Genomic DNA, 14,381 nt, shown 5'->3' on the forward strand with positions numbered 1-14,381 from the left:
CTGATGAATGGTTGCATTGATAATGAAGCATCTGTTGAAGGCTGGCCTAAGGCTGCAGAATATCCTAGGTCAGCCTTCTTCCTGCCTGGGGAGGGTGGGAGCTGTAGTCTAGTACATATGGTAGGTTGGGGAATGGTGATCTACATTAAAAGCTCTGGAAGACCTGCTGCAATTCTTATCAAGATTCCCATTTCCAACCCTTCATGCTCATTACACCACTTGGTGGAGTTTTATAGTTGATAATATTCTTACACTATTTCACATCTGTGGGTATTCACTAGGGGTGTGCAATTTGGCCAAAAGGCATACCGTTTTGGGGTCCAATGTCAACTGACCCCCTCATTCTGTTTACCAAGAAGTTGTTGGGAATCACCCTGGACTACTCAAGTGTTAATGTAGTTAGATAAGATGATAGGATTAGATTGAGGGAATCCTTTCCCTGTATCCAAAGCATGCCTAGATAGGCTTTACAGTGTTTCCCCTCTTTCTATCCTGTCTACATCACATGATGTTAGTAGAAATGTGAATCTTCAGGGACACTAACTTCCCATTGGTTGGGAATGCTTTATGGCCCCAATAAACTGGACCATGCGGTCGGAACCATTTTCGTTCACTCTCTTCCTCTTTGTCCTTCAAGCTAACAACAGCATCTTGCTGTCCCTCCTGGCAAGATGTAACTATCTAGATGTTTTTTATTTTTACCTATCTTATCTATGTTAGAAACTAGCCTAGAGAGCTAGACAGCTCCTACACCTTTTCTGTCTACAATGGAATTCTTTTTACCTGAATAAATTCTTTTGAACTTTTACTGAGCCTCTACAATCCATTGCTATCCTAATTGACAAAGGCTTCTCTTTGCTCACCACGTGTAAGTATCTGCTGTTTTGAAAGTCTGTTTTTGCTACTCTGCTATATTTTGGTGGAATCTCCCCCAGAGAGAGTTAAATTGAGTCTAACCACTCAGAGATTACCACAACAGAAGTTACTCGAATGGGGAGAGGTTTTGTTGTTTTCATTCAGCAAAGATTCAGCCCATTGTCTACAATAGGAAACTTTAAAGGCTGAATCTTCAGCCATTGTAATGCCTATCTGCATGAAACCTATCTCAGTTTTAGAACCCATTTACAAATGCAGACCTCCCAAGTTTCAAAATAATTCACCAAACTACCATTTTTTTAGAATTATTTTAAGTTTTAACCATAACATTTTTTAAAATAAGACAAACCGCAAGAGAGGGTTCTGGGAATTGTAGTCGCTGACTGTGTCCACTCTCAGATGATCAAAGCATGGATACCACCATGCTTTTTATTGACTGAGAAACAGAGAGAGGGGGGGGAGAGAGAGGGAGAAACTTCATCTCCCATCATGCTCTGAGAGGAAGTTTTCAATGCCTGTTCTATGAAAGTGCTGCTGGGAAAGTGAATTCCCAGCAGGGCCCTCTCTGGAGGAGAAGCCTAGGAAACTCCAAAAAGAATTGAACACTGCTGCTGCTGCCGGGCAAAGGAGGGAGAAATGACATGCAGATCCCTGCCTGACTAAAGTATATTGCAGACTTAACTCTATTCTCTCCAATACTATCCAATAAAATCTGTCTCTCTCAATCCGTTTTGCCAGGCTTTTCGTCTCTCTCCTCCCCATTCTGTTTTTGGTTATTATACAAAATGACCCACCAAAAACTACAAATCATTTTCATTCAAACTGATTCGGGCCCAAGCCTAGTATTTACTATCTGATAGTATTGACTGTTTAGTATTGGATTGGTGACACATAATATTATTCCATTTGTGATAGACTCTCAGGCCCCATTTATACTGCTATATAATCCAGATTATCAAAGCAGATAATCCACATTATCTGCTTTTAACTGAATTATATGAGTCTATACTGCTATATAATCCAGTTCAAAATAAATAATCTGGATTTTATATAGCACTGTAGAAGGGGCCTAAGAATGCCTTACAGTTTAACAGAATTCACATCTGAAAGAGCGATCACTAAAAGGCTTCTAAAGGCTTCACCATTTCGTTTTCATCATCAGAATTTCTACGTTGGCATATAAAAGTCCTGAAGACAAAACTGAACATTTGGCCCAGTTTTGAAAATTTGTCATTATTGGTTCATGCTTTAAAATAAAAAGATCATCAATGACAAACAACAGGGTAGTAAATACAAGTGAGGGCTAACACGTCTTTGGGACCTCACAGAATATCTGATGTGAGTATTGAAATTTACTATTATGCACGATTATACAATACAGTACAATACAATACATTGTACTGATGTCTGGGATATTGGGAACACTGTTCTTCACTCAACTTTTCCTTTCTACTGCCAACACAAGAGTGTTGCCAAACCCCTATCACTCCAAAATTTCCTCCTTCCTTCCTTCCTTCCTTCCTTCCTTCCTTCCTTCCTTCCTTCCTTCCTTCCTTCCTTCCTTCCTTCCTTCCTTCCTTTTTTTGGATCAAATCTTGCTTGAAAATTATTTTGTCCAATTTTTTGAAGCTTCAAAAATATTTAACACACGGGAACATTTAGCCTTAACACTAGAATATGTTACAGGGGGTCTTCAGTGTTGTTGCCTTCAGTGGTCAGCCTCGAAAGTGACAGAGGCAGATGGCCTGGCTTCTGCTGTGTTGAACAGGCCTCAAGGAGCCACTCAATTTCCAGGAAATTTTATTTATTTTATTTGCGGTAGTTTTACCATGCCTTTCTCAACCCCAAAGGGGAAAACAGGGAAGTGACACTGGTCTTGGTGAGAATGCTCTTCGTCTCTTCATTCTCAATCTCCTCTTGGCAGCAAATGGGCAGACGTGTATGAAGGATTAACCTGTTTCATGGACATCCAATAATGTCGATATTCGATGCTGACACAATGGAGGGAAACTGGTAGCTCTTCAGAGGCATAACTTGGGTGCCTTTGCCGGGACAGAGGCAATGATCCTGGAAAAGGTACTGGGCACTATCTTTCGCCATAGGCAGCAAAGTACAGTAGAGTCTCGCTTATCCAAGCCTTGCTTATCCAAGCCTCTGGATTATCCAAGCCATTTTTGTAGTCAATGTTTTCAATATATCGTGATATTTTGGTGCTAAATTCGTAAATAAAGTATTTACAACATAACATTACTGCATATTGAACTACTTTTTCTGTCAAATTTGTTGTATAACATAATGTTTTGGTGCTTAATTTGTAAAATCATAACCTAATTTGATGTTTAATAGGCTTTTCCTTAATCCCTCCTTATTATCCAAGATATTCGCATATCCAAGCTTCTGCCAGCCCGTTTAGCTTGGATACGTGAGACTCTACTGTACTAAACACAGGTGACACTCCTTATAGCTGACACTCCTTATAGCTGGTTGCCTGGGGCTTCTCTTCATGCGATAGGCAAAAGGGACTTTCTTAATTTCCTTGGTAATTTTCATAATTTTCTTGGTAACTTTCCTTGATAATAAAAATTTGTATTTTGCTCAATTTTCAAAGAGATTTGGAGAGTGCCTTGAGAGGCTTCGTTGTCGTCATAGTCTCACTCGTTCAGTCATTTTCGACTCTTCGTGACCTCATGGACCAGTCCACACCAGAGCTCCCTGTCGGCCGTTGCCGCCCCCAGTTCCTTCAAGGACGAGCCAGTCACTTCAAGGATACCATCCATCTATTTCGCCCTTGGTCAGCCTCTCTTCCTTTTTCCTTCCATTTTCCCCAGCATCATGATCTTTTCCAAGCTTTCCTGTCTTCTCATGATGTGGCCAAAATACTTCGACTTTGCCTCTAATATCCTTCCCTCCAGTGAGCATTTGGGCATTATTTCCTGGAGGATGGAGGATGGACTGGTTGTGTGCAAACACGGAGCACCTACCCTTTCCATTCTACAAAACTATACTTATGTGAAAATTTTTCCATTTTCCTTCATATCAGTTTTACACATCATAATACTGAAAGGGACAGGGAGATACTGAAAGGAACATGATTGTTTGCTTGTTTAACTTCTGGAGGCCCTTCCCACTTTCCCCCATAGGTTGTCTCCTTAATCTCTGTGTTTTTACACCCTAAAACAACCTCCTGCAAGAAACTGGAGCGTGAGGGAGACGGGAATGTTTAAATTATTATTATTATTATGTCTAGCCCATGCCCTAAGGAGAGAGGCCTGACTTTCTGCATAAGGCTGACCACCCCTTTCAGTCTCAGCAGTAGTCACTTGATACCAGAAGTCCGCCTTTGCAATGAAAATGACACACAGCAGCGGGACCTCTTGAGCAGCCATGGAGCGATCAAAGCGAATCAAAGAGCCACATCTGTTAGGCTTGAGCACTGCTTCTCATCACTAAATGTGGCAAGCTGTCAGAGCTGTCTGTGACCTATCACAGCTACTTGTAACTCCGCCACCCTCCTTGAGTTGCTGTCAAAATCAAACAAGGCTCTTAGGAACCATCACACACACACACTTACACACACTGTTGGCAGAAACTACCCTGTTATCTGCAAAGGTATGCCATGGAGGAGGAAGGGGGGCAAGAATTTAAGAAGCATTAAAAAAAATCTAAGAAAACTTTAAAAAGCTAAAACATCTTTTTCTTTTCTCCTTCATCTTCTGCCATAGCAGGTGTTCCCCCTCCCTTTTGCTTTCTTGTGATTTAAAAGGGAGAAAAAGCTGCTAAAGACTGTTCCTCTCCCCTAGGCTAAGTGCAAACAAAACTATAGCAGCCAAACAGTCGGAACTGAGCAAATCATAGTCGTTCAAGGGAGAGATACCTAGTAGGGACCAGAAAGCTTTTAAAAGAACGAAAAACCTCATTTCTAAGCATTCCAGAGGGAAGTAGCTCAGGTATGGCTAACAGGGTCTTGTAGACATTGATTTATAAAGCTGGTTTAGAAGTTTAATTTTGCACACAGCAGGCAAAAAAGTGCATCTTTGAAGAATCAGAAGGAAGAGTGCCACATATGCACTTTTGAGTTCCCATAAGTCTAACATGAGTGGAGATGTCACAGGAATGACAGGAAACCTGTACTATTCATGCTTCAGAAGAAGGGAAAACGTGATCAATGCTGTTCATCTGCTGTATTCACAGTACCATCTAACTGGGCCACAGGTTCAGGAAAGGCATTCATAGACAACTATATGATACGCAACAACCCTGCAGATTTGTATGGACATCAATCCCACAGTGCTCTGAGAACAAGAATCCAAGGCAAACGAAGCAGCAAATCCAAAGGGCAGCTGGGGGAAAGGGGACAGCTTGTTTAAGGCTCTCCTTCTTCTCTTCCTGCTGCCCCCTTCTCATTGTTCTCCATGGAAGGACAGAGAAGCATCATACCTCCAGAGATGGAGTATTTCCTCAACCTGCCTTGATTCAAGAGCAGAGGAAAGGAGCCAGCATAACATTGTGGTTTGGATATTGAACTACAACTGTGGAGAGCAGGGTTCAAATCCTTACTCAGCCGTGAATACTGGGTGGCTTTGAACAAGTCACACACACTCAGAAAACTCTGTGATCGGTTCATCTTAATGTTGCCCTAAATTGGAAATGGCTTGAAGACACTCAGCAATAGCAGCAGTAGCAACATCTGTGAACAGGAGTAGGTTTGCATTCAACACTCCTGCTGACTTCCACATCAATGGTGCAGTGAGTCCACTCCAAGCTTTAGTTTGAACTTTCATTGAGCTATCCACAGAGCTAAACTTTTGGAGATAACATTAATCACCTTGAAAAGCTCCTTGTTTAATAGCACCAATATCCTTACAAGTACAGTCTGTAAATTGTGCCCAAATGAATTACATATTTTTGGGGATGTGTGATCCATTAAAAATGGTTCAAGGGTCATTACAAAACTGGTGAGTGCTGGTGATTTCATTCTAAAGTGTTTCTAAAGTATAGTTTGTGAAAAAATCGTTACTATAAGGAGAGTAATGAAATTTGGTTACTATTTCGTTATAATAATTGAGCATAATTACTATAATTGGGGGAATTTAAGGGGCTCCTTTCTCCATCATTTTTAAAGCTATTGGAGTAAAACTTGCTACAATGGTAGAACACATTAACCACTGTTAGCCCACCAAATTTCAGAATGTTTCACTTATCTAAGGATTTTTTTGGGAAAGTCTTTTTAAACAACATTTTAAAGAACAACAATGATAACAACAACTTTATTTTTATACACCACCCTCATTGGGTTCTTCAGATGCTAAGCATTGCATTCTGGGAAATGTAGTTTAGGGCAGGGTCTTTTGCATTCTCTGTCACAACTCCAAACTACATTTAAGATGTCTGTATTCTCAGTCTCCCTCCCATTAATTTTAGTCCCGTACCCAGTGCCTTCCTTATGGCGATCAGGCCAAAGAAAAACAGGATTGGTTTTTAAAACACTTTATGTTTTCTTGGCTTTACCAAAGTTGCTTAATGCTTGTACTGAAAATTAAATTGACCTTGTGAGGCATCCAAATGTTACAGAATCTTAATAAAAATAATTGGTGAGTGTTTCAATTTCTAAATTCCCCTTCACACCCACACACACACTCCTTTCCTGCATGTTTCTAATGTTAATTCGTATGCATGAAATACGAATTAAAAATGAAATTATGCACAAGCCTAATTATTATATATATACCTGCTTTAGATTCTAGAATATTTTTTCACAATCGTTTCCCATAAACCTACCATTCAGACTTTGTAAGGGTCTGCTTTATTACTCAAACCTATTGAAATGTATTGTGCTTATAATACACAACCTGTATTTCCTTCATTTCCTCACCAACTCTTGCTTAAAAGTTCAGACTAAAGTCCAGAGTGATCCAAAGCCTTTCTGTTACCTTGATCTAATCTGCCCCCATAGTACTCCTCCCCATCCTTTGCCACCAGAACATTGATCAGTGAGCCATAACAAGCACACTATACAACAATTACACTAGCCACTGCCATGACTCCTGGGTTTGTGGTTTGGTGAGGTTTTGGAGTGCTTTGGCTGAGAAATTCTAAATGCATCTTCTTAACTGCAAAACCCAAGATGTCATGGTATTTAAAGTGGAATTGTTTAATGTACAAGATCCAGAGGCAACAAGTTTCATTGCAACACAGGCAGATGGAGAGAGTGTGTGTGTTTTTGTGCTTTCCAATCACCTGTCGACTAATGATTATCCCACTCATTTAATAGGTTTCTAAGGCAAAAATACTGCTTTTACCAGGTCGTTTCTCAGAAAGCACCTTGTACTCATTGACCGTTTCCTGTCAAAGTACAATCCAGGGACGGCTCTTCTTAGTTTCCAAGATGAACATGGAGAAAGGTCCACTAAATCCCAGGAACACTCTACCAAGGATGTTTCCAGCTTTACATTCACATTGATTAACTGATGATTTGATTTTGAATCCAATTTCCAGCTCCACAAGTTATTGACTTTCAAAACTCAAGAAAACAATATGCAATACCACTAAAAGCACATCAAAACAAAACAGAAGCCACATAGCAAACAAATGAAATGGAGTCATTCCAAAATACCATAAATATTAGAATGCTCACCTGATCATTATCTGGCAAAAGAAGCTACATGGAGGGAATGTGAGTGCCTGTGTGTGCTCTTTTGTGAAGAGAAATGTGAATGGGTAGAGTCGAGACAGCTATGGCTAATCCAGCATGTACCATTTTGTGAAGCAGAAAACAATTTCACATCATGATAATAACATAACATAATAACATAATAACAACAGCTCTGATGATGATGATGATGATGATGATGATGATGATATACTTTATATTCCGCTCTATCTCCCCGAGGGGACTCAGAGCAGATTACAGGTACATATATGGCAAAAATTCAATGCTGTTATACAATTGACAAAGACAGACAGTACATAAATAGAGTCAAGGCTTCCCTCTTTTCATCTCTGGCATTTGGCTGTGCTTGACTCGGCCATGGGGAGGTGCTGTTGTTTCATTTTCCACACCAAGGAGCCTGTTGTCCATGGATGCCTTTTCTGGTCAGATTTTTACCAGCATATTTTTCAAGGTGCATTTTACCTCCCCGCCAAAGCAATACCTATTTATCTACTTACATTGTTGTTTTCGAACCACTAGGTGAGCAAAAACTGGGCTGAGGGCAGAAGATCATCTTGACCCGGGCTTGAACTGCTAACCTTCCAGTCGGCAGGATCGTCTATAGCTGGCGGTTTAACGGCTCTGCTTGCTTGCCCAGAGAAAAGTCAAATGTATATCTGGAATTTATTCTTGAGAGCAGCTATAATCTTACACATTTTGAAAAGTGAGGACACAATCCTAGGCGCCCCAGGACTTCTGCAATTGAGATCTCTTCCCATTTCCTATTTTAAAAATTAAAAACAGCACCCATAGTAAGCAGTTAATCAGATGAGGAAGTAAAAACTTCCCTATGTTTAATTTTCCCAGTTGACAATTGAAGAAGAAGAAGAAGAAGAAGAAGAAGAAGAAGAAGTAGTAGTAGTAGTTGTTGTTGTTTTGGATTATTGATGTTGCCATCCCAGGTGACAGTCGCATTCACGAAAAACAACAGGAAAAACTCAGCCACTATCAGGACCTCAAGATTGAACTTCAAAGACTCTGGCAGAAACCAGTACAGGTGGTCCCGGTGGTGCTCGGCACACTGGGTGCCATGCCAAAAGATCTCAGCTGGCATTTGGAAACAATAGACATTGACAAAATTACGATCTGCCAACTGCAAAAGGCCACCTTACTGGGATCTGTGCGCATCATCCAAAAATACATCACACAGTCCTAAACACTTGGGAAGTGTTCAACTTGTGATTTTGTGATATGAAATCCAGCATATCTATCTTGTTTGCTGTGTCATACAATGTTGTTGTGTCAATAATAATCCTTATTTATATACCACCCTATCTCCTCAAGGGACTCAAGGTGGTTTCCAACATAAAGGAAAATATACAAGAAGTTAAAACCATACAACCTCTACAACATAATACAATAATGAACATAAGTGCACAAGACATACAAATCAATCAGTTAAGAAAGACTTAAAAACTAAACATTTTTAACTTTCTAAAAACTTGTAAGAGAAAATTTAGAAGAAACTGTTGTGCCTCACATATTATTGGACCCCAACACCCATCAGCCCCGGCTAACAAGGCCAATTTTAAGGGAGGATGGTAATCCAGTGATATTCAGGGTGGCTAACCGGTTCCCCGCTTGCTTTAAGTTCTTAGTCATCAACTCAGTCAATTTCACCAGTATCTGTTCACAGAAAAAGTTAGAGCTTCAAAAGCTGTTTCAAGAAGCTAAATATTTAGTTCATATATTTGCATACTGGCATTTTGAAGATTAGATCCAATGCTTCCTAATTTTGTTTCATGAAAGTTGTACAAGCTATTGATTTCCTTCAGTTAGATTCACTTTAACTGTATTTATCTATCCTTCTCCTTTGCAAAATTAAAAAATAAATGAGCATCTCAGCTCTAAGAAACAATTTCTGCCTTCCAAGATCTAGCAAAAGAAGCTGCCCTAGGAAGTACTCCAACATAGTATGGGAATATTTGGAGCTATATGTCATAAGAGCGATGGCGCCTTAACGATGTATTACATTAATACATCATCAAGGCTGTGGCATTCTTATGAAATATTAGTTTAATACATCTTAGGAATGCTGCAGGTTTGACAACATATTACTCAAATACATAGCAACACCTAGAAAGATCAAGATAAGTTTTGTTAGGTTTTTATTTTTTCTGTTTACTTAAAAATGTTGGTGGGTCCTCTTTTAACATTATAAATAAAATGATTGCTCATAACAGATAAGAAGACTTTGTTTTTAATATGACCTTATATTCATCTTTGACAATAATGACAAAATGGCAAAAGTTTAGTTGGTTTCTTGAAAGCATCACTGCCTGCCTACAATATGATTCCAGGAAACCATTTGGACGTCAGATTCTACACCACATTTCACAGACAGCTGTATTCCTGAATGATATTAACCGAATTTCATTTCTCTCATGAAATCCAATGAAAATCTATCAAAAATTCCTGACACAATGTACATTCAATTTACAAAATGGTGCACTTCTGTTTCACATATCAACCTTCACAAATACTGGACTCCAGATCTGAAGGTTTCCTAGCAGATGTTCAAGAAATGATTACCGTATTATGTCAATTTGCCAGAAGGTCATGGGGGACCTTGTCGAAGGCCTTACTGAAATCCAGATAGGTTACATCCACAGCGTTCCCTGTATCTACCCAACTTGTAACTCTATTGAAAAAAGGGATCAGATTAGGTCCTTTCTGAACTATGGCTACCCTAAGGTGAACCTGTCACAGAGGGGGTTTGGAGCAAAAATTGTTCAAACATTTACCATTGCCTTCCTCTGAAGAGACTGAGAGAGTGGCTTGCCCAGGATTACCCAATGAGATTAAAAGCTAATAAAGATTCAAACCCTTGATTATACAATCCAAGGCTGAAATCACTACACTATGTTGTCTACTCTGTTTACAATGGGACATAAATGTATGTTGGCGAAACATGGTGTTTACAGGATGCTGACTCATGTGGCACCTAGAAGGTCCAATAGGCAGAAAAGTTGGCCCCAGACCTTCACCTTTGCCTTATACTGACAGTATGGCATAATTTTGAGGAAGGGGGCACCAACAATGTGCCACCAACAGAGGCTATTATTTATTTATCTTGCTATTTCTTGCTATTACTGATCAATATATTTTTATCATGTGGATAAGTAAAACTGTGGATATGGATTCTGTGGATAAGGGAGTCATACTATCAGTGAGTTGTGAAGAATATAATGAGATGCTGGCACTTCCTAGCTAATGTTCTGATGCATCATGAGACCAATGCACATCGGTCCTGCATTAATCGCCATGGCTCAATGCTATGGAAGCATGGGAGCTATAATTCTGCTTTCTCTGATAAAGACCCATTCTACACTGCCATATACAGTAGAGTCTCACTTATCCAACATAAACGGGCCGGCAGAATGTTGGATAAGCGAATATGTTGGATAATAAGGAGGCATTAAGGAAAAGCCTATTAAACATCAAATTAGGTTATGATTTTACAAATGAAGCACCAAAACATCATGTTAGACAACAAATTTGGCAGAAAAAGTAGTTCAATACGCAGTAATGCTACATAGTAACTACTGTATTTATGAATTTAGCACCAAAATATCACGATATATTGAAAACATTGACTCCAAAAATGCGTTGGATAATCCAGAACGTTGGATAAGCGAGTGTTGGATAAGTGAGACTCTACTGTAATTCAGATTTTCAAAGCAGATAATCTACATTGTCTGCTTTGAACTAGATTATATGAGTCTACACTACCATATAATCCAGTTCAAAGCAGATAATCTGGATTTTATTTGGCAGTGTAGACAGGACCATAGAAGGGGTGCTGGCGTACACCAAACTTCAAAACCCAGGATTCAATAGCATTGAGACATGGCAGTTAAAGTGGTGTCCAACTGCATTAATTCTACAGTGTAGATACACAACTAGATGATGGCATTATGGAACTGCCCAGTTCTAATTTCTTTCAACATACCCTGTTTCCCTGATAATAAGACATCTCCAGAAAAATAAGACCTAGTAGGGGTTTTGCTGAATTGCTAAATATAAGGCCTCCTCCGAAAGTAAGACCTAACAAAGTTTTTATTTGGAAGCATGCCCGCCAAACAGAATGCCAGGACTTGCAGGATTGGTAAATGTACGTACCATAGATTGTTGTACATGGAAATAATGGTAGTAACAAGAAATTCTTGATAGGATTCACAGTCTGTTTGGTTATGTTGGTTTGTGATGACAACTACTGTATAGTATATAATAAATGTTCATTTTTTGTTCAACAATTAATGTGAATTCTTCTTCATAGAAAAATAAGACATCACCTGAAAATAAGACCTAGCACATCTTTGGGAGCAAAAATTAATATAAGATACTGTCTTATTTTTGGGGAAATACGGTAGGTCCACTTGATAAAGGCAATAATGCTAGATCTACACTGCCCTATATCCCAAGATCTCATCCCAGATTATCTGGCAGTATACTCATATAATCTAGTTCAAAGCAGATAATCTGGGATCAGATCCTGGGATACAGATCAGTGTAGATCCAGCCTAAGTCCCCAGCAGAACTCTGATCATGTTTTTTTATTTAAAAACAAGTACACGTTATACAACAGTTTTTTTCACACCACCTGAAATGAGCCAAACCTACTTGACAATGGTGAGGTGATATAAAGGAATATATTATATTGATGCTTTTCTAGAGTTGGAATTAGCTCTTTGGTCCAGTTTTAAAAGTGTGTCCTCAACAAGCACAATTTTAATATAATTTATTACAATATTGTACCTCACCCTTCCGCAAACAATTCATGTTAGCTGACATAAGGTTCTGAGAGGATTAGGACCGGTGAGCTTTATGACACCAGCACCTGTTCTTTGGAACATTCTTACAATGGTCGTTCTCCATATGGTTTTTGCTATTTCCTAAGCTTGCTCTGGAGGAAATGGCTCAGGAGACATGATAAGCTATTTCAATATGAAACTATGTTTTGACATTAAAGCATGTGCTACTTCAGCATGAAAATGAGCATGTTATGACATTGCAGTCAGCTACTATGATGTCCTTCACCTCAGAGGTTGGGGAAGTGACTAACTCAGAGGCTGGATTAGTAGCAATGGGTTTCAGCCAAGCCAACCAATTTTGTGTGGCCGGAACAATAATCACATGAAAATGGGACTGTGTAGAGTCCTAGTCCCATATAGCTTTCTTTTCAATGCTTTACATCCAGTCTAGTGAGGCCCCTTCTTCACTGCCATATAATCCAGATTATCAAAGTAGATAATCCACATTATTTATTTTGAACTTGATTATATGAGTCTATACCGCCATATAATCCAGTTCAAAGCCGATAATATGGATTTTATATGGCAGTGTAGAAGGAGCCTTAATGAAAAGAAATCTCTTACTGTGGAAAGCAGATAACAGGGCCTGGTCCTGGATCTCCAGGTTTTGTGGGTTGGTTCTAGGTGGGAAATGAGGGTGCAAATTTTCCATAATTTCATGTATCTATGTCTGATAAAATATGCCATCTCTAGGCATTTTTAAGTCATCTAGTGTGAAATTCTTGGGCCAGAGATTCTTCATTTCAGTAGGGTTCTTGATACCTGCTTTTTCCTTGTGCTTTTATGCTTGTGCCATTCAAGCAACCATTGCTGTACAAATGTCCCTTCTGCACAGATTGAATAAAAGCTTCTGTCATTTGCCTTCAACCTGGTGCAATTCTTGATTCCAGACTCGAAACATTCACAGTTAACTAAGCTTGCCAGGCATTCACTCAGTATCCATGGGTTCTTGAAAAACCTCAAATTTCCAGCATCAGCTGTATTAGTAGTTGGAAATGATTTCATGAATTAGCAACTTGCCTACAGGGTGGTGTCTGAAAAGAGTGCAAGGCTTGAAGTGTGAAAGATAAGGGTTTTTCACTTTAATATCCTATGGCTTCTTAGTACAGTGGCGACATGACATATGCTGGGGTTTGGTTCCAGGACCCCCATGGATACTAAGAGTCTTGCCTCCACCAAACCACTGCATTTGTTCCTGGGTCCCTGCATTTGAACCTCACTTTTTAAAAAATGGAATGGGACACATAGATGAAATATCTAAAAATAAAATAATTTTGGATCAGGATACTGATCTGGAAAGTGGACCAAATGGGCTTGGACTAGTGAAATGAAATGGTGAAGTGAAAACCTTATTTCAAATTACAGGACAAGACTTACTCCAGACTAAAGTACCTACGGGAGGGCCAAGTGTAAATACAACCATACTTTTGTTAAGCGGCCCCTGGTGGCACAGTGTGTTAAAGCACTGAGCTGCTGAACTTGCGAACCAAAAGGTCCCAGGTTCAAATCCAGGGAGTGGAATGAGCGCCCGCTGTTAGCCCCAGCTCCTGCCAACCTAGCAGTTCGAAAACATGCCAATGTGGGTAGATCAATAGGTACCGCTCCGGTGGGAAGGTAACGGCGCTCCATGCAGTCATGCCAGCCACATGACCTTGGAGGTGTCTACGGACAACGCCGGCTCTTCGGCTTAGAAATGGAGATGAGCACCAACCCCTAGAGTCAGTCACGACTGGACTTAACGTCAGGGGAAAACCTTTACCTAACCTAAACCTATGATGTGTTGTCCAAGGCTTTCATGGCTGGGATCACAGAGTTTGTATGATGTATTTTAATATGTGCATTACCTTTACCTTACTACTTTTGTTAAATCCCCAGACTCTAACCAAGCCCCAGTTTAATGCAAAACCATTGTGATAGCTAATCAGAAAGCAACTTTCCAGCAATGCTTTCAGCACACCATAAAGCTACCTATACAAATGTGA

The sequence above is a fragment of the Anolis carolinensis genome, chromosome 4 (genome assembly GCF_035594765.1).
Source record: "Anolis carolinensis isolate JA03-04 chromosome 4, rAnoCar3.1.pri, whole genome shotgun sequence".
Taxonomy (NCBI): Eukaryota; Metazoa; Chordata; class Lepidosauria; order Squamata; family Dactyloidae; genus Anolis; species Anolis carolinensis.